At 47.7% G+C, this 17,812-nt stretch overlaps 1 long non-coding RNA gene across 1 annotated transcript in view; it reads right to left on the bottom strand.

Annotated features, from left to right (window-relative positions):
* The window catches only part of LOC138683278 (uncharacterized), a 260,146-nt gene that overhangs the window by 11,313 nt on the left and 231,021 nt on the right, over positions 1-17,812 (bottom strand). Inside the window, exon 2 of the long non-coding RNA XR_011322879.1 lies at positions 5,609-5,794. This is a non-coding gene — a long non-coding RNA (uncharacterized lncRNA). The remainder of the gene's footprint in view (positions 1-5,608; positions 5,795-17,812) is intronic.

Consider the following 17,812-nt stretch of genomic DNA (forward strand, 5'->3'; position numbering starts at 1 on the left):
TGCTACCACGACGGTGCACCGGCGGCAATATCGCACCAACCGAGACTCCCTGATCCCCATCCATAAGCTGATTTGCCAATTGGAGACCCAAGGAGTGATCAGCAAGACTCACTCACCCTTTAATAGTCCCATATGGCCCGTGCGGAAATCTAATGGGGATTGGAGACTAACAGTAGATTATCGTGGGCTGAATGAAGTTACGCCACCGCTGAGCGCTGCTGTGCCAGATATGTTAGAGCTTCAATATGAACTGGAATCAAAGACAGCTAAGTGGTATGCCACAATTGACATTGCTAATGCATTTTTCTCCATTCCTTTGGCAGCGGAGTGCAGGCCACAGTTTGCTTTCACTTGGAGGGGTGTCCAGTACACCTGGAATCGACTGCCCCAGGGGTGGAAACACAGCCCCACTATTTGCCATGGACTGATCCAGACTGCACTAGAAAAAGGTGAAGCTCCAGAGCACCTGCAATATATTGATGACATCATCATATGGGGCAGCACGGCAGAAGAAGTTTTTGAGAAAGGGAAGAAAATAATCCAAATCCTTTTGAAGGCTGGCTTTGCCATAAAAGAAAGTAAGGTCAAGGGACCTGCGCAGGAGATCCAGTTCTTAGGAGTAAAATGGCAAGACGGGCGTCGTCAGATCCCTGCGGACGTGATCAACAAAATAGCAGCTATGTCCTCACCGACTAATAAAAAGGAAACACAGGCTTTCTTAGGTGTTGTGGGCTTTTGGAGAATGCATATTCCAAATTACAGTCAAATTGTAAGTCCTCTCTACCAAGTTACCCGGAAGAAGAATGATTTTAAATGGGGGCCTGAGCAACGACAAGCCTTTGAACAAATTAAGCGGGAGATTGTTCATGCAGTAGCTCTTGGGCCAGTCCGGACAGGACCAGATGTTAAAAATGTGCTCTACACTGCAGCTGGGGAGAATGGCCCTACCTGGAGCCTTTGGCAGAAAGCACCTGGAGAGACCCGAGGCCGACCCCTGGGGTTTTGGAGTCGGGGATATCGAGGATCCAAGGCTCGCTATACTCCAACTGAAAAAGAGATATTGGCAGCATATAAAGGAGTTCGAGCCGCTTCAGAAGTGGTTGGTACTGAAACACAGCTCTTCTTAGCACCCCGACTGCCAGTGCTGGGCTGGATGTTCAAAGGGAAAGTTTCCTCTACACATCACGCGACTGATGCCACGTGGAGTAAGTGGATTGCACTGATCACACAACGGGCTCGCATAGGAAACCCCAGTCGCCCAGGAATTTTAGAAGTGATCACAGACTGGCCAGAAGACAAAGACTTTGGAATGTTGCCAGAGGAGGAGGTGACACGGGCTGAAGAGGCCCCACTGTATAATAAACTGCCAGAAAATGAGAGGCAATATGCCCTGTTCACTGATGGGTCCTGTCGCATCGTGGGAAAACATCGGAGGTGGAAGGCTGCTGTATGGAGTCCTACACGACTAGTTGCAGAAACTGCTGAAGGAGAAGGTGAATCGAGTCAGTTTGCAGAGGTGAAAGCCATCCAGCTAGCATTAGATATTGCTGAAAGAGAAAAGTGGCCAGTGCTCTATCTCTATACTGACTCATGGATGGTGGCAAATGCCCTGTGGGGGTGGCTACAGCAATGGAAGAAGGGCAACTGGCAGCGCAGAGGTAAACCCATTTGGGCTGCCGCACTGTGGCAAGATATCGCTGTTCAGATAGAGAAGCTAGTGGTAAAAGTACGTCACATAGATGCTCATGTACCCAAGAGTCGGGCCACTGAAGAACATCAAAACAATCAGCAGGCAGATCAGGCCGCCAAGATTGAAGTGTCTCAGGTGGACCTGGACTGGCAACGTAGGGGTGAGCTATTTATGGCTCAGTGGGCCCACGATACCTCAGGCCATCAGGGGAGAGATGCAACATATAGATGGGCTCGAGATCGAGGGGTGGACTTGACCATGGACACTATCGCACAGGTCATCCACGAATGTGAAACATGTGCCGCAATTAAGCAAGCCAAGCGGCAAAAACCCCTGTCGCATGGGGGGCGATGGCTGAAATATAAACAGTGGGAGGCCTGGCAGATTGACTATATCACACTCCCACGAACACGCCAAGGCAAGTGCCATGTGCTTACAATGGTGGAAGCAACCACTGGATGGCTGGAAACATACCCTGTGTCCCATGCCACTGCCCAGAACACTATCCTGGGCCTTGAAGAGAAAATTTTATGGCAACACGGCACCCCAGAAAGAATCGGGTCGGACAACGGGACTCACTTCCGAAACAACCTCGTAGACACCTGGGCCAAAGAACACGGCATTGAGTGGGTATATCACATCCCTTATCACGCACCGGCCTCCAGAAAAATCGAGCGATACAACGGACTGCTGAAAACTACATTGAGAGCGATGGGGGGTGGGACTTTCAAACATTGGGATACACATTTAACAAAAGCCACCTGGTTAGTTAATACTAGAGGATCCGCCAATCGGGCTGGCCCCGCCCAACCAAGACTTCCACATACTGTAGAAGGCGATAAAGTCCCTGTAGTGCGCATGAGGAGTATGTTAGGAAAGACAGTCTGGGTTAGTCCTCCCTCAAACAGAGGCAAACCCATTCAAGGGGTTGTTTTTGCTCAGGGACCTGGGTACACCTGGTGGGTGATGCAGAAGGATGGGGAAGTTCGATGTGTACCTCAGGGAGATTTGATTTTGGGAGAGAATAGCCAGTGAATTGGGCTGTATGATACCTAACTGCTAAATACCCTGCCAATGCATGTCATTGTATCTATAGTGTCTATATGCCATATCAAGGGTATTACTGTAAGAATTACCCAAATGACTGCGGGATGGACTTTGAAACTAAGCCAAGTACAACAGCGACAGAACTTGAACTGACACCCAGCAATTTCCTCAAGATCAACATCTTCGACCTGCAGACTAAGGGCGTGAGTTGCACCAAATGTACTAGCCACAAGTTCCAGAGGCAGCATACAACAACCCACCATCTCACACCATCTCTCTTATCCTGAAGAACTGTTACAACAGATGGAGCCCCAAAGTCATGGACTAAATAAAATCGATGGACACATTAGAGGGATAGCCCATACGCTAAAGGAATACCATTTGCGTGTGTGTGTGTGTGCGGGGGGGCGACGGGGACGGACGCAAGTCCATATACTTATATATATAAGACAAGGAAAGTGGTAGTGGTCGATTGGAAAATGTAAGATCTGGGCATGATGTAGATGGTATAGAATAAGGGGTGGATAATGTCCTGGGTTCAGCTGGGATAGAGTTAATTTTTTACAGGAACCTGGGAGGTGGGGGGCATAGCCGGGGCAGCTGACCTGAACTGGCCAAGGAGCTATTCCGTACCATGTGACATCATGCTCAGTATATAAAGGGGGAGCGGGCCGGGGGGTGGGCTCTTCTTTTCGGTGGGGGAAGTGGCAGAGCGTCGGGTCCCGGGTGGTGAGCAGTTGCACTGTGCATCACTCTTTTTGTATACTTTTTCATTAGTACCGTTGTTGTTGTTGCAATTTCTTTGTGTTGTTCCAGTAAACTGCCTTTATCTCAACCCTCGAGGTTCCAGGTTTGTTTTTTTTCCTCTCCTCCGTCTTCCCCCCATCCCACCGGAGGGGGGCGGGAGGAGTGAGCGAGCGGCCGCGTGGTCCTTTGTTACCAGCTGGGCTGAAACCACGACACCTTACATGGTACATTTGCTTTAAAAGGGACTAGCTGTGCAATTCTGCTTCCTTCCTGTATTGATACTGGTGGAGACGGTGTCCAAATCATAGCATAAATGCGACCTGTGTAGTCCGCATCAATCACCCCGGGAAGCACAAAAATTCCTTGTAATGTTATACTAGACCGTCCCAGCAAGAGGGCACTAAGCCCATTACCTAATGGTCCTTGTGCATTTACTGGCACACGGTGTACCTGAGAGTTCCATAGTAGAATGGTTTCTATTGTTGAGGCATCCACTCCGGCACTTCCAGCTGTTCGGGCTGGCAATTCTGCCAGACATCCTTCTTGGTGCCATTCTGGAATCCTTTCAGAGCTGTTGGGGTCATCACACTGCTCCTCACACTCTTCTTGTAGTTTCCCAGCGACGGGGTACCTCGAGATGGCAGAGCTACACCTTCATTTGTGAAACGAGATCTACATTGGTTAGCATAATGTCTCCCTTTATGACAACGAGGGCATATTTTAGGCCCAACTTCCACTTTGTTTCGCCCCTCTTTACACTGAAATTGCAAATGTCCCGGTTGTCCACATTTATAGCATTTCTTATTTTTTGTATCCATTCTCATGGCTACAGCAAAAGCATTGGCCATTAATGTAGTTTTATGCTCCAAAGACCCAACTTTGTTACAGACCTCTATCATATCTACTAGTGTCACTCTTCCTGGCATCGATTGTAGTATTTTTTTACAGTCTGCATTTGCATTTTCCACGGCCAATTTTATTATCAATGCTTCTTTGGCATCAGCATTATCTATTTGCTTTTCAATAGCATCTCGCAGACGATCAATAAAGGACATATAAGGTTCCGTATTACCCTGCCTTATACTTGTAAATGATTGTTCTGGCTTTCCAGCTTCAGGCAAGGTTACCATTGCCTTCAGGGCTAAGGAAGCTGATTCTTGTAATGCTTCCACCGGTAGCCTTGCTTGCCTATTAACATCTGCAAAGTCACCAGTCCCCATCATTTGTGCAGCAGTGATCATATACCACGGATCTCCTTCTGGGCGGTCGAAATTTCTTAGTGCCGCTAAATCACATAATTCTGCCCATTTCACCTTCCATAATAGACGCTGAGTTGGGGTTAAAATCATTGTAGCCAACTGTGTACAGTCAAAGCCCGTTAAAATTTGACCAGAAAATATATTCTCCAATAACGCCTGACTAAACGGAGCAGACAGTCCATTAGCCATTACTGTTTTCCATACTTTTATTAAATCCCAATTGAAAGGTTGCCACACGTTTGGGGCATTCTGCCTGACTGTAACTGGAAAAGCCACAGGATTTAGACCTTTGGTTAACATTTTATCATTTATGTCCTTCCATCGCTTTTTTATAGCTTCTCCTGGGGATGTATCTGCCTCATAGGGAGGTGCAGAGGGGATAGGTCTCTGCTCGAGAGGCAGGTTACTTAAAGGTTGATCATTGCCTCCATTAATGACATCTCCCTCAGTGTTTAATTCCTCGTCACTGTCCAAATTATTTACCACCTCGCCACACACACTTTTCTTTTTTTCCGGGGTATCTTCAATTGAAATTTTTGCAGTGGCAGCCACCTCCTTTTCTGCCTTAAGGGCTTTCAACATTTCCAGCACTGATCTCCACGTAGCAGAGATTTTCTGAGCCTTCACGTCCCCACGCGATACAAAGTCCCAAACTACTTTTCCCATTTCTTCCCAATTTTTAACTTCAAAGACTTCTACATTCAAAGTGGGGGCACCATGGTCCTTAAGCCACTTCAGCATCATACGTAAAGTATTTGAATCATACTTAATCCCTCTCATGGAGAGGATATGCGAAAGCATTCGTACAATTGCCCCTTCTTCCACAGACATCTGGGCAACCATTTTAATCCTTCTAGCCGCTCACCTTGCTTCCAAACGAGCAGGGTGATTGATCTCCTGGGAGAAGGTTGTCCGCTCAGTCCAGCTGGCTAGACGATCTTTCGGCTAGAGTCTCCTCCGGACGCACTTCCAGCAATTCCAGCGTTTTCTCGGCCCGCAATCACGTCGGGGTCACCATTTGAGGAGATTGAAGTAGACGGATGCCTGTAATCTTGAAAGCAGATGACAGATGACCCTTTATTGCTAAAACACACACATACTTATAGTCACATATTCTGCAAAGTCACTGTACACGCGCACAAGCATAAAATATGATTGGTTATATCGACACTGTACACGTGCATAAACATAAGATATAATTGGTTATACTCTGTATACACGCATAAACATAGGACATAATTGGTTATATCAACTAAAACATGCGAAACTTGTCTCAGTCTGATTAGTCAAGATAAACTGCCGAATTGAGGTTCTTTGTGCCAAGTTCCCTTTATCGTGGAATGTGCACCTGTGTTCTTCTAATTGGCATCTTTCTTTTTTTGTCTTTTTGTTTATTCTGTTCAAGGCCTTCTAAAAGCGTCTGGAATGCTCTTGTGACCGTTAGCTAAATATGTGTCCACATCCAGCCAGGGTCAACGCACCACAGATGCATTAAAGTAGGTTATATTAAATCCACTACTTGGGGTGGTCCAATCCCAATCCCAAGTACGGGTGGTGGTGGTGTTGGTCCAGCCATCTACCCCTTCCAGGCAGCTTTCACTGTCATTTAGGCTCAGGCACATGGGACCTGAAGCTAGAGGTATACAACACACCTGGCCACCTTCAGTGATATTGAGGGCAACTGCTGTATTGAAAATGTTTGCTATTAATTCTGATATGTGAATGCCTGACCCTTAAAGGCTTAAAGACGAGCTCTCAGCTGACGTAGGAGTGGCAATACAGGAAGGAAATGGACCATCATTCATGCCTACATCTCACGCAAAATCTATTACTATTTGCAAGACTATATTACTTCTAAACCCTCCCCAAGTGGGAGCATCTGTCTGTGGGGCTGCTCTTATGGCTATCAGGAAAAAGAGGTCAAGCCACTTCATATTGATGTGGTTCAGGCACCTGTGACACCACTCAAAATGCAACTGATCTGCCACATGCTACCAGCAGCAATCCTACACCAAGCCCCCCCAGAACAGAACCTGGTATAGCCTGCCGCTGGGGTAGTGTCATTTGCTGCCTCCATCTTAGAGGTATGGTGCTGCATGCTGAACAGCTGCACCAAAAATTCAAATAACCTTCATGAACCCGTACCAACCCGGTCCCTAGGGGCAAACCTCTCCACTCCCTCCAATAAGTCAGTTAACACCACCCAGTGTTCCAGCCCTCTGGCAACAGGGACTCAGTGGAATACAAGGACCATGTATCATACAAGTGAACCAAATTATGCCGTTCTGAGTCACGAATTGATCCATGACATTCTTGCAGAACAGAAAAGAAAATGGTCTTGGTGGGGAAAGGCTGGACAGTTACCCCTGGATCCACTTGTGGGGAATTTTGAGGGTCTTGCCATAAGGAGTCTGAATGCTCCAGACATTATTATGCACACTCAAAAGGAGGCCTTGTTTAAGTCCCTCGGGGTGGTTAAAAGATATTGCTTGCCCAATCTGCAGATCTCAAGGCACTCCTGGGGGGAGTCAACAGGTTCAGCAAGGGTAGTCCAGGCAGAAAAGCCTTGCCAACTGGTTGATCGTGTGTGCCCCAGAGGAAATTTATTTTGGCCAGGACTGTCCACAAGCGGCTTCCCCAATCAGGCTTGTGGAGCTGTAGTGACTGTTTTAGGAGGCCATTGGTGTGTTCAACAATTCCATTTGCCTGAGAATAATATGAGACATATTGTCCGATTGGGTCTCTAGCAGCATAGGATAGGCTGAAAAACATCGTTCCAACCTGTTGACTGTTTTTTAGCTGGTGGCAGCTCTGGAAGGGTGCACAAAGGCAGAGCCTGAGATGATTTCTAATACCAATACCCATTTCCACCCTGCCCTTGCAGTGGGGAGGGGTCCGATATAGTCTATTTGCCAAGTGGACCACAGGTCTTCAGTGCTTTCTTGCAAGTGAAGAGCGGGCTACTGCTGAGGCTTTAGGTGTGTTTGTCAGGCCACACACTCGGGACAAGGGGTGATCACCTCCTGAGCTAGCCTCTTAGTGCATGGCCACCCCTTGGCATGCATAACCCTTAGGAGCACTGAGATCCCTCCGTACCCAGTTTGTGTGTATTCGCATTCTGCCAGGGTACACAATTCGGGATTGGATGTATGTACTAGGGCAATTTTAGCTATTTGGTCAACAACTTAATTATATTGGGCTGAAGGACTGGGAGAAGGGTCATGTCCTTTAACCCATCTAATTTGAAACTTCTGTTGTCGTGCTTGTTGCAACAAATATTGCCAATCTTCTCCCTTGCACCAGGCATCCTTTCTGTTTTGTATCCAATTGTTAGCCTCCCATAATCCTACCCAATGTAGTGCAGCTTGTGCTACTGCGTATAACTCTCTATATATGTTCTGTGAAGGTGCTTTTATGGCTATCACAACAGCGCAGAGTTCCCTCACCTGAGCACTCCCTTCTCCTTCTTCTACTTTCCGGACATTTGTGCGTACTTCTCAGGCTGCAGCTCTATACCGCCATTTCCCTGTCTCAAATTTTGCAGAGGCATCAGTAAAACACACCCCATCTGTATTTGCAAGGGTAAATTCTGGGGCTTGGGAAAAAGGGGAAGGATATGTGGGGTCCTCTATATTTGGTTGTTCTGGTTTTGGCTGAGATGATAGAGTTAATTGTCTTCCTAGTAGCTGGTACAGTGCTATGTTTTGAGTTCAGTATGCAAAGAATGTTGATAACACTGATGTTTTCAGTTGTTGCTAAGTAGCATTTAGACTAAAGTCAAGGATTTTTCAGCTTCTCATGCCCAGCCAGCAAGAAGGCTGGAGGGGCACAAGAAGTTGGCACAGGACACAGCCAGGGCACCTGACCCAAACTGGCTAACAGGGTATTCCACACCATGTGACATCATGCTTAGTATATAAACTGGGGGGGGTGGACTGGGAGGGATCGCAACTCGGGAACTAATTGGGCATTGGTCAGCGAGTGGTGAGCAATTGCACTGTGCATCACTTTGGTATATTCCAATTCTTTTATTATTATTATCATAATTTTATTATTGATATTATTAACATTATTAGTTTCTTCCTTTCTGATCTATTAAACCGTTCTTATCTCAACCCATGAATTTTACCTTTTTCCTTCTGATTGTCTCCCCTATCCCACTGGATGGGGGGATCTGAGCGAGGGGCTGTGTGGTGCTTAGTTGCTGGCTAAGGTTAAACCACGACATTAGTATATTTACCAGTAATGGATTTCTTATAATTTGCTTGGGACCTTCCACGATTCTTGAGTGTCATGGTTTAACCCCAGCCAGCAACTAAGCACCACACAGCTGCTCTATCACTCCCCCTCCTCAGCTGGACAGGGGAGAGAAAATATAACAAAAGGCTCATGGGTTGAGATAAGGACAGGGAGAGATCAGTCAACCAATTACCGTCATGGGCAAAACAGACTCAACTTAGGGAAAATTAACTTAATTTATTACCAAGCAACCAGAGTAGGGTAATGAGAAATAAAACCAAATCTCAGAACACCTTCCCTCCACCCCTCCCTTCTTCCCAGGCACAACTTCACTCCCAGATTCTCTACCTACCACCCCCCCAGCAGCACAGGGGGACAGGGAATGGGGGTTGCAGTCAGTTCATCACACACTGTCTCTGCCACTCCATCCTCTTCAGGGGCAGGACTCATCACACTCTTCCCCTGCTCCAGCGTGGGGTCCCACCCACGGGAGACAGTCCTCCACGAACTTCTCCAACATGGGTCCTTCCCACGGGCTGCAGTTCTTCACGAACTGCTCCAGCATGGGTCCTTTCCACAGTGTGCATTCCTTCAGGAGCACACTGCTCCAGCGTGGGTCCCCCACGAGGTCACAAGTCCTGCCAGAAAACCTGCTCCAACGTGGGCTCCTTTCTCTACAGGTCCAAAGGTCCTGCCAGGACCCTGCTCCAGTGTGGGCTTCCTATGGGGTCACAGCCTCTTTTGGGCATCCACCTGCTCCGGCGTGGGATCCTGTATTGGGTCTGGCTGAGATGGAGTTAACACTCCCCATAGCAGCCCTCATAGTGCTGTGCTCTGCATTGGTAGCTAGAAAGGTGTTGATAACACACCAGTGTTTTGGCTACTGCTGAGCAGTGCTGGCACAGCATCAAGGCTGTCTCTCCAACATTTTTGCCCCCCCCTCAATGGCAGGCTGGGGCAGGGCAAGATCTTGGGAGGGGACATAACCAGGACAGCTGACCTAAACTAACCAAACAGATATTCCATACCATATAACGTCAGCTCAGATATAAAAGCTAAGTAAAGGGAGAAGGAAGGGGGGCATTTTTGTCTTCCGGAGCAACCACTACGTGTACTGAAGCCCTGCTTCGCAGGAAGTGGCCAGACATTGCCTGCTGATGGGAAGTAGAGAATAACATCATTTGTTTTTCTTTGCTTTCACGCGCAACCTTTGCTTTCACTTTATTAAACTGTCTGTATCTTGACCCACGAGCCTTTTCTTATATTTTCTCTCCCCTGTCCAGCTGAGGAGGGGGAGTGATAGAGCAGCTTTGGTGGGCACCTGGCACCCAGCCAGGGTCAACCCACCGCAGTCCTTTTTTGGCGCTCAACGTGGGGCACTACAACGGCAGTTTTGCATTAAGCGTGCTATAGCTAGTTATTAAGTGGCAAGCTCCTGTACAGGTGACAGAGCTTGTTGGCTGCTTGCTTATCTCTATTTTGCTGAGCTTGGGAACATGGTAATGCAAATAATGTCTATGTGCTTTGTCCTGGCACTGATGGCTTTACTGTGCTGTGAGAGCTATCTTGTGGAGGAGATGAGGGAACACATCTCCCTCTCCCTACCAGGCATTGATGTGAATGGTTTTATTATGCAGGCTCCCGAGGTCCTTGTTCACCCTTATGTGAGCTGTTCAATACTAATAATTCATACTGGTGGTATATTATGGGTATTGTGGAATCCGGTCTTGTCCTGGTATAACAGAAGACAAGTTTCAGGTGAGGCAATACTGAAATGTGCCCTCAAGTGACTGGTCCCTGGGTGGCAGGGTATATGGAAGGATTTGGGCAGATTCCTAGGACGGTTATCACCTACCATAATCTGGGACTTTACACCCAAACAGGCAAGTAACCCTGGCAAACTGATGCGCCACCTGATAGAAGGGTGCCTTGCCTATCCCAATGAAAACCAGCAGCTTCTCGCACTGTACTGGGGCCTGGCCTATGCCTACCGAGCCACAGGTCAGTACTCTCAGAGGACCATGGTTGAGGCAGGGACCCAGACTGCATCTGAGGACACCATGCTCGAGATAGGGACCCAAACAACAACAACAACAACTACAGTAATTGCCCCAATAGTGAAAAGGAAACAGTGGACAAGGAGATCAACGGGTCCATACCATCGATTAGTGAGGGAAGAAGAAGAAAAGGAAAGGTTTAATCTAGAAGCTGGTCCTTCGACAAAGAAATTGGAGGAAGGAGTGAGAGAACTTAAACAGGAAGCGGAAACTACCCGGTCCCTGACGTCCTCAGAACTTCGGGACTTGTGGAAAGATTACAGCCACCAGCCGGGTGAGCGGATTGCTGCCTGGCTGCTCTGATGCTGGGATAACGGGGCCGACAGTCAGCAATTGGAAGGGAAGGAAGCCCAACAGCTGGGATCCCTCACTAGAAACCAGGGAATTGAAAGAGGAAGCAATTTGCAGTCTCTGGAGCTGGCTCCTCTCAAGTGTGAGGGCAAGATATCCATTCAAGGAAGATCTTGTGAACTCCTCAGGAAAGTGGACTACCACAGATGAAGGCATCCAGTACCTGAGAGAGTCAGCAGTGGTTGAAGCAATCTACAGTGATCTAGATGATGAGGAGCTCTCCAAAGATCCAGAGGATGTCCTGTGCACACAGGCCATGTGGAGAAAGGTGATTCAAGGTGCCCCAGCATCATATTCTAACAGCTTGGCAGCAATGTATTGCCAGGACATGGAAACACCAACTGTGGAGAAAGTGTCGTCTTGGCTCCAAAACTTTCAAGAAAATCTCTGTGTCTTCTCATCCCTACAGGACAATGCCTTGGCTGTTAGGGATACTCCAAGAAATCAGTCCTCTCCTGCCCCAGTCAGAGGGAAAGGGAGCCCAAGGCATATGCCGCGTGGTGCACTCTGGTTCTTTCTGCATGACCAAGGGGAGGACATGAAGAAGTGGGGTGGTGAACCCACCTTTAAGCTGGAAGCCCGTGTACGTGAACTGAGAGGGAAGACAGCTGTTAAGAAGGGGTCACCCAAGAAGAAGGCTGTCAGCGTAGTTGCTGTAGAGGCCCAAGAAAGCAATCAGCAATCCTCCAGGCATAGAAGAACTGAAACCACCTCCCTTGATTCTGGTGAGGGGACTTCTGGTCTGGTACTGCAAGGGTTGGACAGTGAATACTCTGACGAGGAACAGCAAAAGAGGGTCCCTGCCTTCGGCCAGGAGGAGGAAAGGGATGACCGGATATACTGGACTGTGTGGATTCGATGGCCTGGCACATCAGACCCACAGAAGTATAAGGCTTTGGTAGACACTGGTGCAGAGTGTACGCTGGTGCCATCGGGGCACAGAAACCATCTGAATCTCTGGAGTGACAGGGGGATGCCAAGAATTGACTATATTGGAGGCTGAGTTGAGCTTAACAGGGGACAAGTGGAAAAAGCACCCCATTGTGACTGGCCCAGAGGCCCCTTGTATCCTTGGCATAGACTACCTCAGGAGATGGTGCTTCAAGGACCCAAAGGGGTACCGATGGGCTTTTGGTGTAGCCACGGTAAACACAGAGAAGATGAAACAGTTATCTACCCTGCCTGGCCTCTCGGAAGATCCCTTCATTGTGGGATTGCTGCAAGTTGAAGAACAGCAGGTGCCAATCGCTACCATGACAGTGTGCCGGCGGCAATATCGCACAAACCGAGACTCTCTGATTCCCATCCACAATTTGATTCATCAGCTGGAGAGCCAAGGAGTCATCAGCAAGACTCATTCACCTTTTAATAGTCCCATATGTCCAGTGAAAAAGTCTGATGGAGGGTGGATGTTAACAGTAGATTATCGCGGCCTGAACAAAGTGACACCAGCACTGAGTGCTGCTGTACCAGACATGTTAGAGCTCCAAGATGCACCGAAATCAAAGGCAGCCACGTGGTATGCTACAATTGATATTGCCAATGCATTTTTCTCCATTCCTTCGGCAGCAGAGTGCATGCCACAGTTTGCTTTCACGTGGAGACGTGTCCAATACACCTGGAATTGACAGCCCCAGGAGTGGAAGCACAGCCCTAGCATTTGTCACGGACTAATCCAAACTGCACTGGAAGAGGGCGATACCCCTAAACATTTACAATACATAGATGACATCATCGTGTGGGGCAACAAGGCAGAAGAAGTGTTTGAGAAGGGATGTGATGAGTTAACCCTGGCTGGACGCCAGGTCCCCACCAAAGCCGTTCTATCACTCCCCCATCCTCAGCTGGACAGGGGAGAGAAAAATATAACAAAGAGCTTATGGGTTGAGATAAGGACAGGAGAGATCATTCACCAATTACTGTCATGGGCAAAACAGACTCAGCTTGGGGAATATTAACTCAATTTATTACAAATCAACCAGAGTAAGGTAATGAGAAATAAACCCAAATCTCAGAACACCTTCCCTCCACCCCTCCCTTCTTCCCGGGCACAACTTCACTCCCGGATTTCTCTACCAACGCCCCTCAGCGGCACAGGGGGACGGGGATGGGGTTTACGGTCATCACACGTTATTTTCTGCCACTTCATCCTCCTCAGGGGGAGGGCTCATCACACTCTTCCCCTGCTCCAGCGTGGGGTCCCACCCACGGGAGACAGTCCTCCATGAACTTCTCCAACATGGGTCCTTCCCATGGGCTGCAGTTCTTCATGAACTGCTCCAGCATGGGTCCTTTCCACAGTGTGCAGTCCTTCAGGAGCACACTGCTCCAGCGTGGGTCCCCCACGGGGTCACAAGTCCTGCCAGAAAACCCGCTCCAGTGTGGGCTCCTCTCTCCACAGATCCGCAGGTCCTGCCAGGAGCCTGCTCCAGCGTGGGCTTCCCGCGGGGTCACAGCCTCCTTCGGGAACCCGCCTGCTCCGGCGTGGGGTCCTCCACGGGCTGCAGGTGGATATCTGCTCCAGTGTGGACCTCCATGGACTGCAGGGGGACAGCCTGCCTCACCATGGTCTTCACCATGGGCTGCAGGGGAATCTCCGCTCTGGTGCCTGGAACATCTCCTCCCCCTCCTTCTTTACTGACCTTGGGGTCCGCAGGGTTGTTTCTCTCGCATGTTCTCACTCCTCTCTCCGGCAGCTGTTTCAGTCTGTCCCAACTTTTTTCCTTCTTAAAAATGTTATCACAGAGGCGTTACCACTATCGCTGATTGGCTTGGCCCTGGCCAGTGGCGGGTTTCTCTTAGAGCCGGCTGGTATAGACTCTCTCAAAGACAGGGGAAGCTTCCAGCAGCTTCTTACAGAAGCCACCCCTGTAACCCCCCCCGCTACCAAAACCTTCCCACACAAAACCAATACAAGGGAAAAAGAGTAATTCAGATTCTTCTGAAAGCTGGTTTCGCCATAAAGAAAAGCAAGGTCAAGGGACGTACACAGCAGATTCAGTTCTTGGGAATAAAATGGCAGGATGGACGCCGTCATGTCCCTATGGATGTGGTTAGCAAGTGTCGTGGTTTAACCCCAGACAGCAACTAAGCACCACGCAGCCGCTCACTCACTCCCCCCCCATCCAGTGGGATGGGGGAGAAAATCGGGAGAAGAAGTAAAACTCATGGGTTGAGATAAGAACGGTTTAATAGAACAGAAAAGAAGAAACTAATAATGATAATGATAACACTAATAAAATGACAACAGTAGTAATAAAAGGATTGGAATGTACAAATGATGCGCAGGGCAATCGCTCACCACCCGCCGACTGACACCCAGCCAGTCCCCGAGCGGCGAATCCCTGCCCCCCCACTTCCCAGTTCCTAAACTAGATGGGACGTCACATGGTATGGAATACACTGTTGGCCACTTTGGGTCAGGTGCCCTGGCTGGGCATGAGAAGCTGAAAAATCTTTGACTATAGTCTAAACACTACTGAGCAACAACTGAAAACATCAGTGTTATCAACATTCTTCGCATACTGAACTCAAAACATAGCACTGTACCAGCTACTAGGAAGACAGTTAACTCTATCCCAGCTGAAACCAGGACAGTATCCACCCCTTATTCTATACCATTGACGTCATGCTCAGTTCCCATACCTTTAGTTACATTCTGATCAATCATCACCACCTTTCCATCCCTTTGAGACATATGAACAATGATATATAGATATATATATATAAGTATACACACACAGAGATATCATTCCTTTAGTTCATGGGTTATGTTCATAAAATGTTTGTTGAGTTCATTTAGTTCCCGACTCTGGGCTCCATCTGTCATACCAGTCTGTCTGGGCAGGAGGGATGGTGCAAAGTCCTCTCAGTCGGTAGAGCAGAATTGGGCTTCAGTGCGGTGTGACGAGCATGTGACATTTGACGCAGCAGGATGATGGTGTGCACCGTTGGATTGTTGCATGCTGGAGTCAGTTCTGGTTCTATCACTACTGCGCTTTGCTCAGTTTTATCACAGTTCTTTCTTGCTTGATCCAAGTGATTCTTACTATAGTACTATGGATGTAGCATATAACAATTATAGTAATGATAACATACAGTAGCAGGGTTATATAGCAACTAATATCATACAGTTTAATTCTGGCTATTTTCACCTAAAATCAAATCCCCTTGAGGCACACTGTCGCAGTAGAGACGGACACGACAAGTAATAGATCATGCAAAATGGCTACTTTATTGTTCTAACACACCTTTTTATACCCTTCTTTAGAGTATGTGTTAGTATATGATTGGTTTGGTTAGTAATTAACAATTCATGATTGGTGAGTTCGTTAGGACGGTTCTTCTTATCACTATCTTGTTTTTGTACTGGTCTTCTCGGATCTTTCCAGACTCTTCAAGGATATACTACAAGCTGCTCAAGGTCGCACTGTTCTCGAACTGTCAGGAATTCCGTAGACTCGTTGCATCCCCCGACAATTCCCCCTTTTTGTATTTGTGCTAAAAATATTGTCCCGGCTGCCCTCTGCAGGGCTCTTTGCAGAAGGCTGAAAAGACAGGGCAACATCAGGAGCATAGTTATCACAACCAAGATCACTACCCCCACAGTCTTGAACAGAGATATCAACCATCCAGACAATCCCCAACCCTCAAACATCTTCGTCAGCCAATCTAATTCATCACTTTCTGTCAGCTTCTTGACTCCCTTCTTTAATTGTTGAATACTACTGAAAATGGATTCTGAGTGATCGGATAAATTCATACAACACATCCCTTCAAACTCATCACAACCATGTCCTTGTGCTAAAAGCAAGAAATCAATTACAGCTCTATTTTGTAGCGTAGCATGTCTGACACTATCAAAGTCTAGCAGTAAATCAGATAATACTGCACCAGTCTGTATTCAGGGACCCCAGAGTTTGTGATTCCTGGGGTGGCAATGAGGGTGAATGCCCGATCTGTGGAAACCAGGCATTCCCATCCATTGAGTCCTTGACCTGCTGCACAGGGGTCTCCATCAATAAGTTCTTAAACTTTGTTGATGTCAGTGGGACCCCCTATTAAACCTGTGAAAAAGGGATTGCTTGTTCTTTGGTTTGCGGCGGTATCCATGAGTACGTCCATCCGAGGACTGTGAGGTAGATGAACCATCTGTATCTTCTTGTGCCGTCTTGCTCCACGAACTCAGCCCAGCAATCGGTAGGTGCCAGCTTTGCGTGGGCGTCCCCACGGAGGCAACGATGGCCTTGCTGTACACCAGCCCGATGCTCTTCGGAAAATCCCGGTATTTATACATTTGCAGAGGAATGGATTTCAGCACACGTGGCCAGCGGGTGCCAAAATCCGCCTCAGTTGCAACCTATGACGCATGCGCTCGCTGGCCAGGCACGCTGCACGAGTCATAGCCACCTGTCTATTGGTTTATGGGCTTTGTGATGCGGTTGCAATGCACAGAGAATCTTGACCTGTTATGTTGGCCAAGGTGACCTACACTTAGTTTTTGGTTGAGGTGGTATTTATATTGCCGCACCCTCTGGGATGTTCCAGATGATGACGGTCGCACAAATCAAGCGGGAGTCCATTGTGGGCCTGCATCTGTGGAAACACAAGCATAACCTCGCCCCCAGGTTAATAGCTCACATGGTCCATTCCACTGACCAGTTAACTAAATCTTTAACATGTACTTTGATACCCTTTTGTAAATTCTGTGTTGAAAAGAGAGAAGTGTTGAGAAAGAGGAGGTAGGGAAGAATCATCCCCATAACGGAGAGAGTTAAGAACATAAACTGCTTTATCTAAACATGCCTGTGGTGGCTCCCCAATCATTCCCCCTTTTTTTTTGTTTTTTTGTTGTTTTTTTTTTTTGAAGCAGCCGCTTCAACGTGCCATGTGCACACAGCTCTACTACTTGTGGAGAACCATTTTGATATACTACTTTGCTGTTCCAGTTGTTGTTTTCATACCATACTACTGCTGCTTTACCTGTTTTTTTTTTGTTTTTGTTTTTGTTTTTTTTTTTCCAGAACCATCTGTAAAGACAGTGGGGCCTTTCACAGGTTCTGGCTGGCTTAAATATTTCTGACCAAATGGTATTTCTTGAGCAAATTTCAGTAGCGGGTGTGACGGTAGATGATACGCGATCTGCCGTTGAAAACCCGCCATGGCCGCTTGCAGCTCGTAATTGTTTGCCAGATGCCATTCAAAATACCAATTTTGAACAGGTAAAACAATCGTAGCTGGATCACGTCCTATTAGTTCTACACATCGTTTTCTGGCTTTTATGATTACATCAGCAATAAGTTCAAACAAGCCAGGAGCAGTTTTTCGTGGCCGGAATGACAAAAACATCCATTCTAAAATATGTAATGGGTCATCCCACTCAGAATTCCACTGCACCAAGGCACCAAATGGCACAGTTTTGT

The sequence above is a fragment of the Haliaeetus albicilla genome, chromosome W (genome assembly GCF_947461875.1).
Source record: "Haliaeetus albicilla chromosome W, bHalAlb1.1, whole genome shotgun sequence".
In the NCBI taxonomy this organism is placed as follows: Eukaryota; Metazoa; Chordata; class Aves; order Accipitriformes; family Accipitridae; genus Haliaeetus; species Haliaeetus albicilla.